Source organism: Protopterus annectens, chromosome 2.part2, assembly GCF_019279795.1.
Source record: "Protopterus annectens isolate FY-2018-M chromosome 2.part2, PAN1.0, whole genome shotgun sequence".
Taxonomy (NCBI): Eukaryota; Metazoa; Chordata; order Ceratodontiformes; family Protopteridae; genus Protopterus; species Protopterus annectens.
In genome coordinates, this window is record NC_056730.1 from 61,296,480 (window position 1) to 61,312,677 (window position 16,198).

Consider the following 16,198-nt stretch of genomic DNA (forward strand, 5'->3'; position numbering starts at 1 on the left):
GTAGAAACACTAATGATGAGGATGATGAAGGCACTACAGACGGTGCTTTGAAAACGCTTGCTACACTAAACACAAAGTGCTCCAGCTGCTGCAAGCATCTGTTACAGAACAAAATGTTCTAACAGCCTACTCCCTCTGGACAGCAACACAATGTGGTCTATTTACAGCTCTATTAATGTAAAACCGAATAATGCATTATGAGTAATACCAAAAGAATAACATGGACCCTACTATTCATAAAAGTAGTTCATAGAGAGCAGTTTATAGACATAAAGGTTAATTTGGCAAGACATGTACAGACCTCTTAATATGTGGAGAATATAAGTTGTTGCCATGTGCCAGACAAACTTAAAGCAAAGCCTGTGAGAAGGATCAGATGAAGTATCCCTAATGTAATTTCTCAATCCTGAGATATCTAAAGTTTAAAATACAGCCTTGTCAAAAAATCTTCAGTTAAAAAAAAAATAATTTGTTTTTCTATTGACCAGTTATTCGTTAAGTCCAGACAGCCTTAAATTCTGCATTCCCCCATTGTCCATTCCACACTCCAATGTTTGTCTACACAGCAGTGCATAATTTATGAACCAACAGCTGTGCAAGACCAAGAGAGAGCCTGCCCTCACTTGTTCTGCAAGTGGGAGAGTTTTCCCACTCTTTTCAAGCATCGTAACAAAAAGGCACTGTAGCAAGTGTGCTAACTAGCACAGTCTGGAAATGCAGCAGACGATGAGCTAAGAAACGTCACCCTGTAATATTGCTTTTGAGTCTCACAGTGGATGTATGATCCAGGCCAAATCATTAAACTAGACAGTAATCTTGGGTTACCTCTGAAAAAGCATTTGTCTGTAGTGACTATCTGACAACAAACAAAACAAAGTAAGAGAAATAAGTTTTTTTTTTTTTTTTGGAAGTAGTACCTGTGAGCAGCTGACTATACCTAGAAATTTCAGATTTGCATGCAAGGTATTCATGTTGCAACTACTTTATCTAAATGCAAATAGAAGTCCTCAGTTGAGTACCTAATGAAGTAACACTGACATCAGTTTGAACACAATTACCCTCTTTGAAGCTTTACTGGTTTTATTACATTTCTGTTTTTTTTTTTTTTCTTCAGAAGACAGTCTAATTAATCCTGTGAACATTGCACATTATAGCTATATTGAACAATTTAGAACACAAACATATCAACTGATGCAAACAGTGCGTAGATATGGATACAAGTTATAATCCTAATGTACAACTGTGGGTCAATTAATGATCATAAAATTGAGTAAACCCCCTAACAATTTGGTCATTATAGGCAGCTGAGGTTCACTGCAGCAGTAGGTCTTGTAGTCTCAGAAACAGTTCCTTGTGACATCATTAGTACCATTCTATCAGTATCTAACTCTTTGGTGTCAAGACAACTACAAACTATTTCCAATTTATGAAGCTATTAAACCATGTTCCTGTTTCAATGTCAGCTTTACCTTAACATCCTTTGAACATATAATTCCTACTGTGATGATGGCAGGGGGTATGGTCCTTGGATTTGCTCCACTACCTAAAATAATCATATTGTCACTGGCTGGGTAAGGTCTCATGATCTAAACCACTGGCATGAAGCAAACTAAAATATTAAATGTCCACATTAATGAATCACCAAAACAGCTCACTAAACTGAGACTTAGCATCAAGAACATGCAGAAAATATTTAAGTTTGCCCTCTGTAATGGGTGGTGATATGCTTTACATTGAACATCCATCAATCAGGAGTTTGAGGCCTAACTTTACAGGCCTTTCTGACTTCTTTTTGCATTCAATGTCTTCCAGTGTACTGTTTCACATAGTAACTGCACTTTGAGTAAACTATGACATTCATACAAACATGCTACTTTAAAGGGAGGACTAATAATATTTCCAAATACTACAATCTTATGTCCTGAAACAAGGTAGATCACTGCCATCACTCCAAATCACCATTACCCTCTTGAGAAATAAGCCAAATAACTATAAATACAAACAACAATATATAGCATAGCAGTCTGCCCTATCAGAATCACATGTCAGCATCTACTTACAAAAAGACTGTCTAAGCATTTTTTAGATATATATATAACTGGAAGAGTCAGTGGGTTAAACTGACAATCTGAAATTTCAGCACAGTGCAAGCAGGGATACAAATGTGGAAATAAACTCACTGAGTCCATGCTCATCAAAGATCTGGATGACAGGAAAACAGTAAACTGATGACTGCCAGTTCAACAGCCTCTGGACAGAGGGTCAGTTTATCTGATCCCATCTTGTAATGTGTCCACAGTGGAAGGCATACCAATAACACCATTCTTTTAAATCCCTCTCCACTCCATGAACCATGCTACTTTCTGGAAATTTCCTACCAATTATTGTCCTAGAGAAACTAATTATGTCCTGTTTTTGTTTTGTTTTCTTAACTAACAACCACCACAGAGTAACAAAAGATAGTTTAGTATTTTAGTTATTATAGATTCAGAACAAGCAATTACCTATTTAGCAGTTGTCCTTCTCCCAGTGTTTTGATTTAAAGCTCAAGACAGCAAAATAATTATATTTTCATTTGCAGCTACGGACAGCAATACATTATTTTCATTCATACATTTAAACATGTCTTGTACATACTTTCAATCATATATGAACAGATTACTTACTACAAATCTACAGTTTCATTCCTAAATAAAACTGTTATGATTTTATAAAGCTTAGGTGCAGCTTGTAGGTATAATTTATACACAAACATCATACTTAGAGCAATATTAGACTATTACGGTATTTCTGTTCTCAGTTTAATGAAAGCTTTGCACCCTAAAACAGTTGGCATATTTGATGACTGCTGTATTTACTTGTCCTTAAGACTGACCTTAAATTTTGCCACTTCACTGACATTAGATCTACTTAAATTAGACCAGAAGTACACAGATCTTCCTATAACTTTCTGCAAGTCATCCCAAAATGCATAATGTGTATGGGATAAGTAAACGGCATCCTCTGTTTGCAAAATAAAACCTGCTTTACATGCCAGATTAAAAAGTGAAATATTAATCTTACTGATTGACGATTCCAGTCAATACCAGTTCATTGTCTAAGGCTCTCTTTGAATCATTCTGTAGTGTTTAAGATTCTTGCAGTTGCTTTCTGTGCTGTCTTGTCAACTCCTACTTAACTACTAGCTAGGTATTCTTTCCCTTTGGTGAGCGAGGCAGTTTTTTGTAAGCAGACACAAATATATCATGACAGTTTTGCAGATATAAAAATATTTCAAAGCAAACAAGCCCAGTCTTTTTCAAACGCAAGTACTTCCCCAGGGAAGCTAGTCTCAGCACAGAAGAAAATGACCTAGACAATCGCAGCAAGACCATAGTATTTTTAAGAGGAGGCCAAGTACCACCATCCTGGAAGAAGGCGGTGGTAATGGTAATACATAAAGAGGGTAAATATCCATCGGATCCAGCTTCATACAAGCCCATTTCAATAGTAAACCATGATTATAATGTGTTTGTCTATAATGGCTAAAAGAATGGAAAAATTATACCAAAATTGATAGATATGGATCAGTGTTTGTTTTGTGGAGGGGAGGCAAACATTTGACAATATTAACAAAACACTGATGATCCAGGGGGAATCAGAATGTAAGAAAATACCACTGTTATTGGTGGGTCTTGATCCAGAGAAAGCATTTGGCAGAGTAGACTGGGACTTCATGAGCAGGCCAATGGAAGCATTTGCTTACCCCGATACAATTATAAGGTTAATTAGGAGTATATATGAGGGATCTGAGGCAAAAATTAAAGTGGGTGGGGTCCTCATTGATAACGTCTGCTTGAGTAGAGGAACCAGGCAGGGTTGTCTGCTTTCCCCTTTGTTGTTTGCATTACATTTAGAACCACTGGCAAAGAAAATAAGGGACTCAGAATTTCAAGGATATAATTGGTATTATAGTCAGGAAAAGCTGGCTCTATTTGCAGATGATATTGTATACATGACAAAACCAGAAAGGGACATTAAAGTGTTGTGGAACATTTTAAGACAGTTTCACATCTTCTTGGGATACAAAATTAATGAAGCTAAAATATGGGCAATAGCAGTAAATTATGTACCTACAAACAAAGTGGTCCAACAATATCCATATTTATGGGGACATGATAAAAAGAAGTATGAATTAGAAATCACTCTGTTGCAGCATGTAAGGATACGTGGGAAGAGACTAAATGGAAAATAATACAAACATTGAGAAACTGGAAGCTTTGTTATATGGATATGGATACTAAGATACAAACAATTAAAATGTTTTTAGTCCCTTTAGTCTTATACACAGGTCAGGTATATTTTTTATCAACCAGAGGAGAAGCTGTGGATAGAGATTAAAAATAATTGAAGGATTTTATCTGGGAAGCGAAGACAGCAAGGGTCAAGTGGGATAAGATGATTCTTCCAATAGAACAAGGCATATCGGGATTACCCAATGTGAGGGGGTAATTTAGAGCAACACAGGTAAGGCTCTTATATGTAGCACAAGCAGAAACTATAATTCAAAGTAAAAAGGAATGATGATGATGGGGGGGGCTCAAGAAATAAGGCGAGATTGGGATTTCGGATGCAGACTGTTAAGGAAAACAACAAAAATCATACAGAGTATTGCATTCATAAAATAGCAGGGAATATTCTAAGTAGTAAACCAGCATGAGAATGCAGAAAAGAGATTCTGACAATAGGGATGACTGTGGTTAGAGATGCAGATAGCAGGGAGCTGGAATTTATTGCAGAAAACTGCAAAGGAACCAAGGTATTGGGAGCAAATAACTAGAAAGGGAAAGGTAATAGAATGGGAAGAGGCCAAGAATTTATTTAGACTGCAGGTTAACGCTTGCATTCCTTGTCAAGGATTGATCTCAGACTATAGACAGAGAAAAATAATGGGTCCTAAATGAAAGACCAGCATTGGTAGTGTTTTTAATAGAATCTAGAATAGAAACTGCCATTAAAAAGGAATAATTAGTACAGCATATAAAATATTGCATGATAATTATAAAAATCAATTAGTGGAGCTTAGAAAGAATTGGGAAGAGAGATTGAATAAGTAATTCAGAAACAAACAATGGGGGGATACATGTACATCTCCCAAATATACAGCAAAGTCTAGAAGATTTCGGATCTTTGCGTGAAAGCGTGAAAGTTTTTACATAGGTATTTTTAAACCCCGAGGTAGACTCCAAAGAATTTTTTTCTCAGTTGGATAGCAAATGTTGCAGGAATAACAAGGAAGAAAGAGGTAGCTGGGAACATATTTTTTGGGAGTGTAATGAGCTGGCAGACTTTAGGGATCCCCTGCAGACTGTCTATCGGAGATGCTGGGTGAGCAGACTGGATTGACTAGGGAGATGATTTTTTTGAGGTACGATACAGAATCAGAATTGCCTTGACATAGTAAAGGTATGATGAGTCTAATTATAGTGGCTGCCAAAAAAGCAATTACTAGAAAATGGAAATCAAAGTCTAGACCAACTTTACTAGTAGTAGTAAGTATAGTAACAGAGATAAAACAACTGGGATTGTGATCTTTAAAAAAGGGAAGGAGCAAACTACAAAGGGAAAAAAAATGGGAATTGTGAGAACAATACATGCAGAGAAGGGATGAGGTTTATGAGGCAGGATTCGAATGAGCCATATAATGCTTAACTGATAATTTGCAACTACAGTGGTTTCAATGGTGTCTATGATGTATAATGTTTGTAACTAAAGTGGTGTCAATGTTTGTTTTTCATTTATATAAATGTAACCTTGTCTGTGTCATACGTGATAATTTAATAAAGATGTTCATTGAAAAAAAAAAAAAAAAAAGAAATACAAAAAGGTCCGTTACACAGCAGTAAATAATTAAAGCTGAACTCCAATGCATCTCCAGGTGCGGAAATCACAGTTCCTGCAACATGACATCTTATGCTCTATATTAGAATATTCAGAGTAATTACCTTAAAAAATGTAGGCATGGCTCATGTTACTTCCTCTCTAATACATTCCACAGGTGTGGTATGTGCTTCCTATCACCTGGTCAGTCAGTCAGAAAGTTCACACTGTAAACACTCCCATATCTGCCTTCTACTCTTACTGAGATTTGTGCATAAATAAATACAGTCTAGGATCAGTCATGTCTTCCCTTTCTATCAGCACCTACCCTCAAAAGACACACAGCCACTTGCCTGCAGGCTTCTTGCAATATCAAGTAAAGTGCTTGCAAAATATCTAAAATTCAGGTCATTAAAAATAACACAGGTAAGATATCCAGGCAAAGTTGTAACTCATACATATGTTCAACAGCATTGCATAAAGGTTTGGGGATGTAGCCCAATGATTTGGGGTACTCATGTGTACAGTGGGCATTAGCTCTGCGTTGTATAAAAGTTTGGGGATGTAGCCCAATGATTTGGGGTAGTCATGTGTACAGTGGGGATTAGCTCTCCAGTCATGCTCTCATTTTTTTTGCTTATGCAAATCATATTACTACAGAGTGGTGACATCATCACCACGAAATGCACTCCATTTAATATGCTAGCTTGGTTACAGTCCACAACCTACATAAGGCAGCACTTGAAAAGTGTTGACACTTAAGAGAAGATTTAGCAAACAGGATGGAAAAACTTTTACATAAACTTGCTTAATCTTCTCACCAACACAAACAGGCAGCATTCTACTCTCTAGTTACAAGTGCAAAAAATGAAGGTAGGGAAAAGAAAGCTGTGCTGGAATACCTCTCAACTGTCCAGTTCTTCACAGTGTGTCCAGATTTTTGTCTCATATTTTTAGTCTATTTCTCATAAAATTTATTTGTGGCTGTCTGACAAATCACTGAGGACTTAAGTCACTAAATAATGGCATACATTTGAGGTTCAGACTTCATATCCTTCAGAAGATGCATGCTAACACAAATCCTGTCAGTCTAGCAACTTTCTAAGTTTATAAGAGCAATATTTAAGACATGCCCCTATTTTAAGGACTTTGCCCCCCCCCCATTTATTTTAGGCTTTATTCATTTTTTTGTCTAAGAGAGATATGTTTACAGGCAATGTAAGAGAAAGGCTGTCTCCCAACAGCAGGTTGAGATCAGAATTTTATGAAAAGGTTTCTCATCTTTTAAATATAGTTCTGTGTACCCATATCCCGTTATATTTTAAATAAGCTTTCAAACGGCAGTCTTGAGGGCATGCATTACCTCAGAACAGACTGATTGAGAATGAAGCCTATTAAATGAATCATTTCATTTCCAAATATCAGAAATCTATAACCTCCATCAATCAAACTAATTCTGAGTCCGACTTGCGTAGGCTAGCATGTCACTGTTGTCTGGGATAAACAGTAGGTAAGCTAAATAAGTGAAGCCGTGTGTGGCACTAAGGGACAGAAGCTGATTCTGCTCTACAAAAAATGACGCTAGAGTACTGGACAATGAGTGACGGTATACTGTTCTACTCTAGGTCACTCAGTCTTTTGCATGGGCATGTAAGGGGACAGGCCTAATCATCCTAAAATACTAATGCAAAACTGATATCATCGTATTATGGAATGTGCCAAAAAAAGATAATAAAAGAACAAAACTGGCAATAGCTTGCCTTTTTACTCCACACACCCACTCAGACACATTATCACTTTAGTTAAAGCTGCAATTTAGCTAACAGAACAATTAGCTAATCCATGCATCAATCTGACAAAACATTAGCTACATTACACTCATATGCTCAGACCCTTTTTTCTGAGCAATGGCAGATGCATCTGAAGTTTTTAAAAGAAGTTGCTGCCATGGTAACAAAAGTACTACAGATTAGTTTTAGTAATATACCAGGCCATATTTATGCATTGTCTGCAGTTTAGTTTTTAAGTACAGACATGACATGAAGAAATAAAAGTTAGCACACACAGTTACATGTGACGAGTCCAGGCTTACTGTTTGATAACAAGATGAGATAGCATGTTTGGAAAAAGACATAAGGCAAACAGTTCAGCCAGCGTTAATCTATGTGGTTCCATGCTGCCAGAACATAGCATCCATCACCAGCACACTAATACAAGCAAAGGAGTAATCAGTACATTGAAAATGGGACAGGGATAGTTTGACAGCTAAGAGGATCAGTCAAATGTATTGGTGCAACACGTTACCTGAGAACAGGATGTACAACCTGCAGCACTCAATACAGCAGCTAGTAGTACAGATTAATGTGCACAATGTCCTGAACCTGTTTTTAAGACTATCCTGAAAACTGGCATGGTGGCAGCAAGTCCACACAGAAGGATAACTACACTATCAAGTCGTGAAGATGCATTGATGTAATACAGACAAAGGCTGCCACAAAGAGGAGGCCTGCATTTTGCCTGCTCCATCCACCCTGCATCAGATACTTGTAACAGCCCACTGCTAATGCTATGACTCAAACCAGTTTACCACACAAAAGAAATTGTAAAATTCTACTGACAAATCACATTTGATTAACAGTATTGAAAATGGCGTAGTAAAATTGACAAACTAGTAATATGTCTTCATTGTTTCTGCCACATCTTTTTTATACAATCAACAGCAATTTTATACACTCTTTTTGTCCCCTCTATAACCATCTAGCCTTGCTTCATGTAGCTCCCACTGTATTTCATGTAGAAGTACTAGACTGTAGTTTTCCATTACACCACAAGGTGGAGCTCCTTTTCAGGAATATAAAAGACTATTTCGAAAGTGAAAGAGGATTCTGGAAGACTAGCTGAAGGAGGGAAGAATGAAACATGCAGCTGAAGTATAAAAGGGCCTTGCAGCATGACTGGATTTTCTTTTCTAGTGTTTTGGGAAAGGGAAGTGAAGTAGCAGATTGTGTCTGTCTCTTGCTGAAATCCTGGATATGGTATTTTGTGGAATCAGAAGAGAAGTCTGAAACCAGTAGTTCCACACCTGCTATGATTCAGCAAGGAAAGGAGTTCCCTTGAGCCTAGTACTGAAAAACCATAAATAATTACCAGAGTTCTGGTAGGTGATTTACTACTTTTCTCATCAGAGGAACCACGGCGCCTGGTCACTAGGAAATTCTTGACGGAGTGGTGGGAAGCTCTGGCCATCATTTTATATTTTTATAAGATTGTGGTTTTTCCCCCTTTTAATGCTTTGTAGATTACAAATAACTTGGATCCATATGATCGCCAACTTGGGCCCCATCATGCCGGCAGCAAGACTAAGTATTCACTGGCCAGTGAACATGGTATAATAGTGCGTTTCATAGCTGGTCTGTTTAGAATTGATCGAGGAGGGTGGAGGGTGTTAGTACTGCTGAATGACATTGCATTTTATCATATTTGTATTGTTGCATTATAAATCCTCATTGTTCAATGACATTGCATTTTGCTCGTCTTAGTACTGCTGCCTTCAAGAATTTTGCTGCTCAAAGACATTGCATTTTCTCATATCTGTATTGTTGTATTATGACTTCATTACTGCTTAATTGACATTGCATTTTTTCCCGTGTTTGTACTGCTGCATTATAAAGCTTTACTGCTCACTGATATTGCCTTTTTTGTGCATGTTTGAATGTCAAGACATTCTTCTGTTGAGTTCTGGGGAAGAGGGTGAATGTATGATTTCATTGCATGCATATTCTCACCTTGCCTTATTCTAACTGGTGCACTGTTGAAATAATTTGTTTATGGTTGAGCCATTGCCTTTTTAAACTAGATGTGTCATCTAGAATAAAATCTGTCCCTCTAGCCACCTTGGTGTGTTGGACCTAATAGGGGTGTCACCAGAGTCAGGTAGGAAGGAACCCATATCTCTTCAGCTACACCTGCAGGTGCACTTTATTTGGGGGCTCGTCCAGGATTTCCTGTACTGCCTTGGATTCCACCCTATTCCCCTGTACATGTGGAAAGCAAATCCAGCAGAAACATGAACCCAGAAGTAGCCGCTAAATGGTGCAAACAGCACAATGCTCAGTCAGAGCATTGCTTAGTTCTGGTATTGCCAGGGGTCACATGGACTGATATGCAAATACATGAAGTCATAAGATCCTTGCCAGTTGCGGGGGATGGATTTTTGTTGAACAGCACTGTGGATCCTACCGAGCAGAGCATATTGGCCTTATTAGAATGGAAAAGTCCTTTAGTGTATGAGCACATAACCTTCGAGTGTACAAATTTCAGGTGAGAGTGCAGTCCATGTGGTAATCCCTGAGAAGTGCACTACCTCAGCAACAGAGAAAATACTTGTGGACGCTATCCAAGTAGGTCAGAACCTTACACCAGAAGCTGCAGCTTCACTGCCCATAAATACTATAAGGCCTGAAGTTTTGAATGCTTTGGGAAGTACTGTAGAAAAATACTCAAGCCTACACAGCCATTCACTGGGTTTGGCTACTGCAAATTGCATTTCTTTTCTGGCAAACAACCCACACCTCAGGGAGAGGAAGATTTTGAATCCTGGATGGATCAGGCTTCACAAGCCCTAGAGGAGTGGGATATCCCAGAATCTCAGAAGAAGCAGCGGATAGCTGAAAGTCTAAAGGGATTAGCTGCTGATACCATACGCAACCTAAGGATGGGTAAACAAGGCTGCATGGTCAAGGACTATATAGGAGTACTGCAGGATGTGTTTGGATGGACTGAGAGGGCTGCTGACCTACTATATTAGTTTGAACATACATACCAATAAGTTGGAAGACCAAGAGGGCTGCTGACCTACTATATTAGTTTGAACATACATACCAAGAAGTTGGTGAGAAACTATCTGATTACATTAAGCGATTAGATAAAATGCTTCACCAGATCATCCTAAAGAAGGGGGGGGGTCTGAAAGTAGCTGACCAAGTACGGATCGGGCAAATTTTACAGGGACCTCAAGCTATGGACCTCATTGTGTAGAAAATGAGGATGAGAAATAGGGAAGAGACTCTTACCTTATTATCAGTTGGTTAAAGAGGTGAGGGAAGAGGAAGCCCTGTTGGAAGCCAAATTTCAGTGTTCAATGGCAACTAAAACAGTGAGTGAACACCAGCAGGAGCCTATAGCCATGCTCACTACTCAAACAGGAGTCGTGGCCCAGAGTGTCCACAATGTAGAGGTGTCACAGTTGCAGATGCAGGTGTCTTCCCTGACCAACGCCATAGCTCAAGTCACCAAGACAATTGCAAAAAGCCATGGTAACTTCAGCTGAAGGGAGGAATACATTAGGTAGAACCTCCATGAAAGGACACAGGGAACAACCAAATCTGCCAATGCTCAGAGTTCCTACTGGATTTTGTTTTCACTGTGGAGGTGCAGGGCATATAAAGCGACAGTGTCCTAATGCAGATAACTTGAAATGAGTGAACAAACTATTATTGGCTAGTGGAATGCAGGGAAACTTCAAAGGGCCTCAGTAAAGGAGCCAGCTGAGTGCCCAGTTGCAAAGAGCTCCATAAAATCTATCATCAAAAGACAGCATCCTGGATCTCCTTTCCACACTAACCCTTGTAACAGGGGAGACAGACTACCTACTATGCACACTTCTAGCTCATCTGAGGTGAACAACCAAATTGGATAGCCATCTCAGCCAAAATCTCAGCATCTCAGACTGCAAAGCATTACTAAGCAAGAGTCTTAGCTGTTAAAATGGTGATGTCTACCAACGGTTCCTCAACCACATGCTGACTGCCATACAGTTGAACAACACCGGAAACACAAACTACCTAATGGCCTACTGGGACTGTCCCCTGTCATGTCAGTAAAAATAGAAGGAGTGTATAGTAAAGCACTGTTGGATACTGGTGCACAAATCACCATTCTGTACAGAGACTTCTACCAAATATACTTAAATCATTTGCCACTTGAAAAGTTAGAAGATTTGGAGATCTGAGGGCTAAGTGATATGAATTTCCCTTATGATGGTTATGAATTTTCCACTTAAGTTGTTGGATCAACAGAAGTTTTTGAAACTCTCGCTGTTGTGTGTCCCAGGCCAAAAGGAAAGGATTCAGCATCTATTTTAGTGGGGACAAATACTGACCTCGTCAGAAGAATGCTGATACCTCAGTTGACCCAGGAACACCCAACACTACATCCTCTCCTGAGACCAGTTTTCTGTGCCCTTCAAAGGGAGAAGGATAATAAGAAAGATGAAACTGGTCATGTATGGACCCTGTCTGGGAAAGATCTTATAATTCATCCTGGTCAGGTCACCTGCATGAGAGCCAAAGTGAGGATGTGTGGACAAACAGTTTCTTCTCAGCTCATGATAGAAACGGATCCAGAAAGTGACTTGCCACCGGGGCTGAAACTAGTCCCAGAAGTTTGCCCTGCAGACAAGTTAAAGCATCCTTATGACACTTTGCCAGTGGGGTTGAAAAATAAAGGAAGTACTCCCACTGTCCTGTGTTCATAAGTGCATTTGGGAAATGTTTATGCTGCCACTCCCTTACCTACTTCTGTGTTGACAAGGAATGAGAGCAGGCCCAATGAGTTCAAGCTGGAGGATATTGAGATAGGAGGTGGTTTCTTGCCCCCTGAATGGCTAACCAGAGTTAAAGAGCTACTAATGAAAAAGAAAAATTGTTTTTCTACCAGTGAACTAGATGTGGGCTGTGCAAAAAGTGCAGAACATCGAATAAGAGTAAAAGAGGAATGGCCCTTCAGGGAACGTTCCAGAAGAGTAGCCCCAGGAGACCCCAGGGACTTAAGAAAACATTTGGAAGAACTAAAAGCTGCAGGGATAATTCAAGAGTCAAGAAGTCCATATGCCTCTCCCATTGTCGTTGTCAGGAAAAAGAATAGGTCAATTCACATGTGTGTTGACTATCGTACTCTGAATCAGTGAACCATTCCAGACCAGTACACAACAACGCCCTGGATTGAAGATGCTCTAACTTGCCTGGTGGGCAGTAAGTGGTTCAGTGTGCTAGACTTAAGCAGTGGATACTATCAAATCCCTATGCACCCAGACGATAAAGAGAATACTGCTTGCATCACCCCTTTGGGATTTTTTGAGTTTGATCGCTTACCTCAAGGTTTATCAAATGCACCGGCAACTTTCCAGAGAATCATGGAAAGAACAGTTGGAGACATGCATCTCCTGGAAGCCTTAGTCTACCTGAATGACATCATTGCCTTTGGAAGGACCCTAGAGGAGTACAAAGAAAAACTGATGAAGGTATTGGACAGGATTGAGAAGGAAGACCTGAAGCCATCATTGGACAAATGCAAGTTCTTCCAACCTTCAATGACCTATGTGGGACATGTAGTGTCTGCAAATGGAATATCCACAGATCCCAGCAAAGTTGAAGTGGTGACATCTTGGCCCAGTCCCAAAACTATAACAGAGCTGTGATCATTCCAGGGGTTCTGCAGTTACTATAGAAGGTTTGTGGAAGGATTTTCAAAGATAGCACAACCCCTTAACCATTTGCTCCGAAATGATGAGAAAGCACATGAAACAGATGAAGATATCCTTGTGAAAAAGCCTAAGGGACCGAGAGGTTTTAAAGAACTCATCGAAAGTTGTTGGGCTCCTGAGTGAGAACAGTCATTTGAACAGCTTAACTATTGCCTCACACATGCCCCTTTGCTGGCATATGTTGACTCTGCAAAGCCATACACTTGACATGTGGATGCTAGCAGGGATGACTGAGGAGGGGTCCTTTACCAGGAGTGTGACAAGAAGCTGAGACCTGTGGCTTTTATCAGTCGGAGTTTATCCCCCACAGAAAGAAACTACCCTGCACACAAGTTGGAATTCCTTGTCTTAAAGTGGGCGGTAGTGGACAAGCTGCATGACTATCTCTATGGGGCTGAGTTTGAAGTGCAGACTGATAACAATCCGCTGATATACATCCAGACCACTGCAAAGCTAGATGCTACTGGCCACAGATGGATGGCAGCTCTATGCAACTATAATTTTAGTTTGAAATACCACCCAGGACACGAAAATGGAGATGCCGATGGTCTGTCCAGAAGACCTCAGGGAGATTTACATCCAGACGATGAATGGGTGGAAATTCCAGCACCAGGAGTGAGAGCTATGTGTCAGATTGCAACCTGCTATCAACACACGGAATGTTGGGCCCAAACGTTGGGTCCGTCTGCAGCAAGCATACCCCAAGCTTACTGTAATCTGGTCACTTTACAGGCTTTATCGCTACCAGCTTTGAGTAACAGTGACCTCAGGAGAGATCAAAGAGAAGATCCCTTAGGTTATCTGGTGGTAGCTGCTTTAAAGAAACAAGTTAATATTCATCCTCTGGCAAGACTTTTGGCCAAAGAATGGAACAGACTCCAGATACAGAATGGACTAGTGTACAGGAGATTTCCTAGTGCACTCGGCAGTGAAAAATGGCAATTGTTGCTTCCACAGAAGTATAGAGAAGTAGTACTCCGGTCATTGCATGACGAACATGGTCATCTTGGTTATGACAGAACTATGGGCCTGGTATGAGACAGGTTCTACTGGCCATGCATGAAGCAAGATGTTAAGGATTATTGTTGTACGTCTTTGTTCCATTAGACAGGTTCTACTGGCCATGCATGAAGCAATATGTTGAGGATTGTCGTCGTACATGTCTTCGTTCCATTAGACAGGTTCTACTGGCCATGCATGAAGCAAGATGTTGAGGATTATTGTCGTACATGTCTTCGTTCCATTAGACAGGTTCTACTGGCCATGCATGAAGCAAGATGTTGAGGATTGTCGTCGTACATGTCTTGGTTCCATTAGACAAGTTCTACTGGCCATGCATGAAGCAAGATGTTAAGGATTATTGTCGTACATGTCTTGGTTCCATTAGACAGGTTCTACTGGCCATGCATGAAGCAAGATGTTGAGGATTATTGTCGTACTTGTCTTCGTTGCATTCAGAGAAAGACTCTGCTGACCAGAGCTACCTCATTGGGTCAAATGGAAAGTAGTGGACCCATGGAACAGGTCTGTATAGATTTTCTGTGCACTGAACCAGATGAAGGCGGGATCAGTAATATGCTGGTGGTGACAGACCACTATACCAGATACGCTCAAGCATTTCCCACTCGTGATCAGAAAGCTATTACAGTGACAAAACTACTAGTTGAGAAGTTCTTTGTACACTATGGCCTGTCAAAAAGGATACATTCTGATCAAGAACATGATTTTGAGAGCAGGCTTGTCCATGAACTATTCACTCTGTTGGGAGGCCAAAAAAGCTGCACCACTTCTTATCATCCTCAAGGGGATCCTCAGCCTGAGCATTTCGACAGAACTTTACTAGACATGTTGGGGACACTATCTGCTGAGAAGAAGAGTCAATGGAGTAGACATGTAGTCACAGTGGTGCATTCTTACAACAGTACTAAAAATGATGCTACAGAATTCTCGCCTTACTTCCTAATGTTTGGAAGAGAAGCTTGTCTTCCTGTTGACATCACCTTTGAGTCACAGTTGATGATACACCGGTGCAATCTTACGGCAGTTATGTGAAGAGACTCGAGAAGAACCTCACACAGACTTATGAGTTTGCTGAAAAATCAACAGGACAAAGACATCAGTGAAACAAGGCTCACTATGACAAAAAAAAGCAAAGATGCATGAGAGTTCTTTTGAGAAATTTGGGACTACAAGGAAAGCATAAACTAGCTGACCACTGGGGATCTGAGATTTACATAATTTGTTCTCAGCTACCCAATATCCCTGTCTACTAAGTTTGCCCTGAGGGGAAAGAAGGACCCATAAAAACCTTGCACCGAAACAACTGAATAACTCATGAATCTGGAACCCAGAATGGCTCAGCAGAAGCCTAACACAAGACGATCCAGAAGGCTAAGGGGGAGAGGAACTATCCTCTCAAATATTCAACAGCCTATGCTTCCTCCTGCTGAAGGACAGGAGGACAGGGATGATGACTGGGGTTTCAGTGGGCTTTTTTAAGAGGATGTTCAAGACCCCATGGGCTGTAATCGCAATGTAAATGCACTGAAATTCGTTCCTTGTCATTTCGAGCAGCTCAGACCTAACAACAGACTAAGTAATGTTTCTGTGCCTCTTGCAGAACCTGATACTGATGGAAGCCCTGCTATGCAAACTTCAGAAAACAGTGCTCAGGATAATCATACCGTTATGGAAAACAAAAGTGAAGTTATACAAGAGGAGATCTTAGAAGTAGACAATATACTGAAGAACTAGACATTGAATGTGATGAGAGTGACAAACCTTCCAAGCAAGATG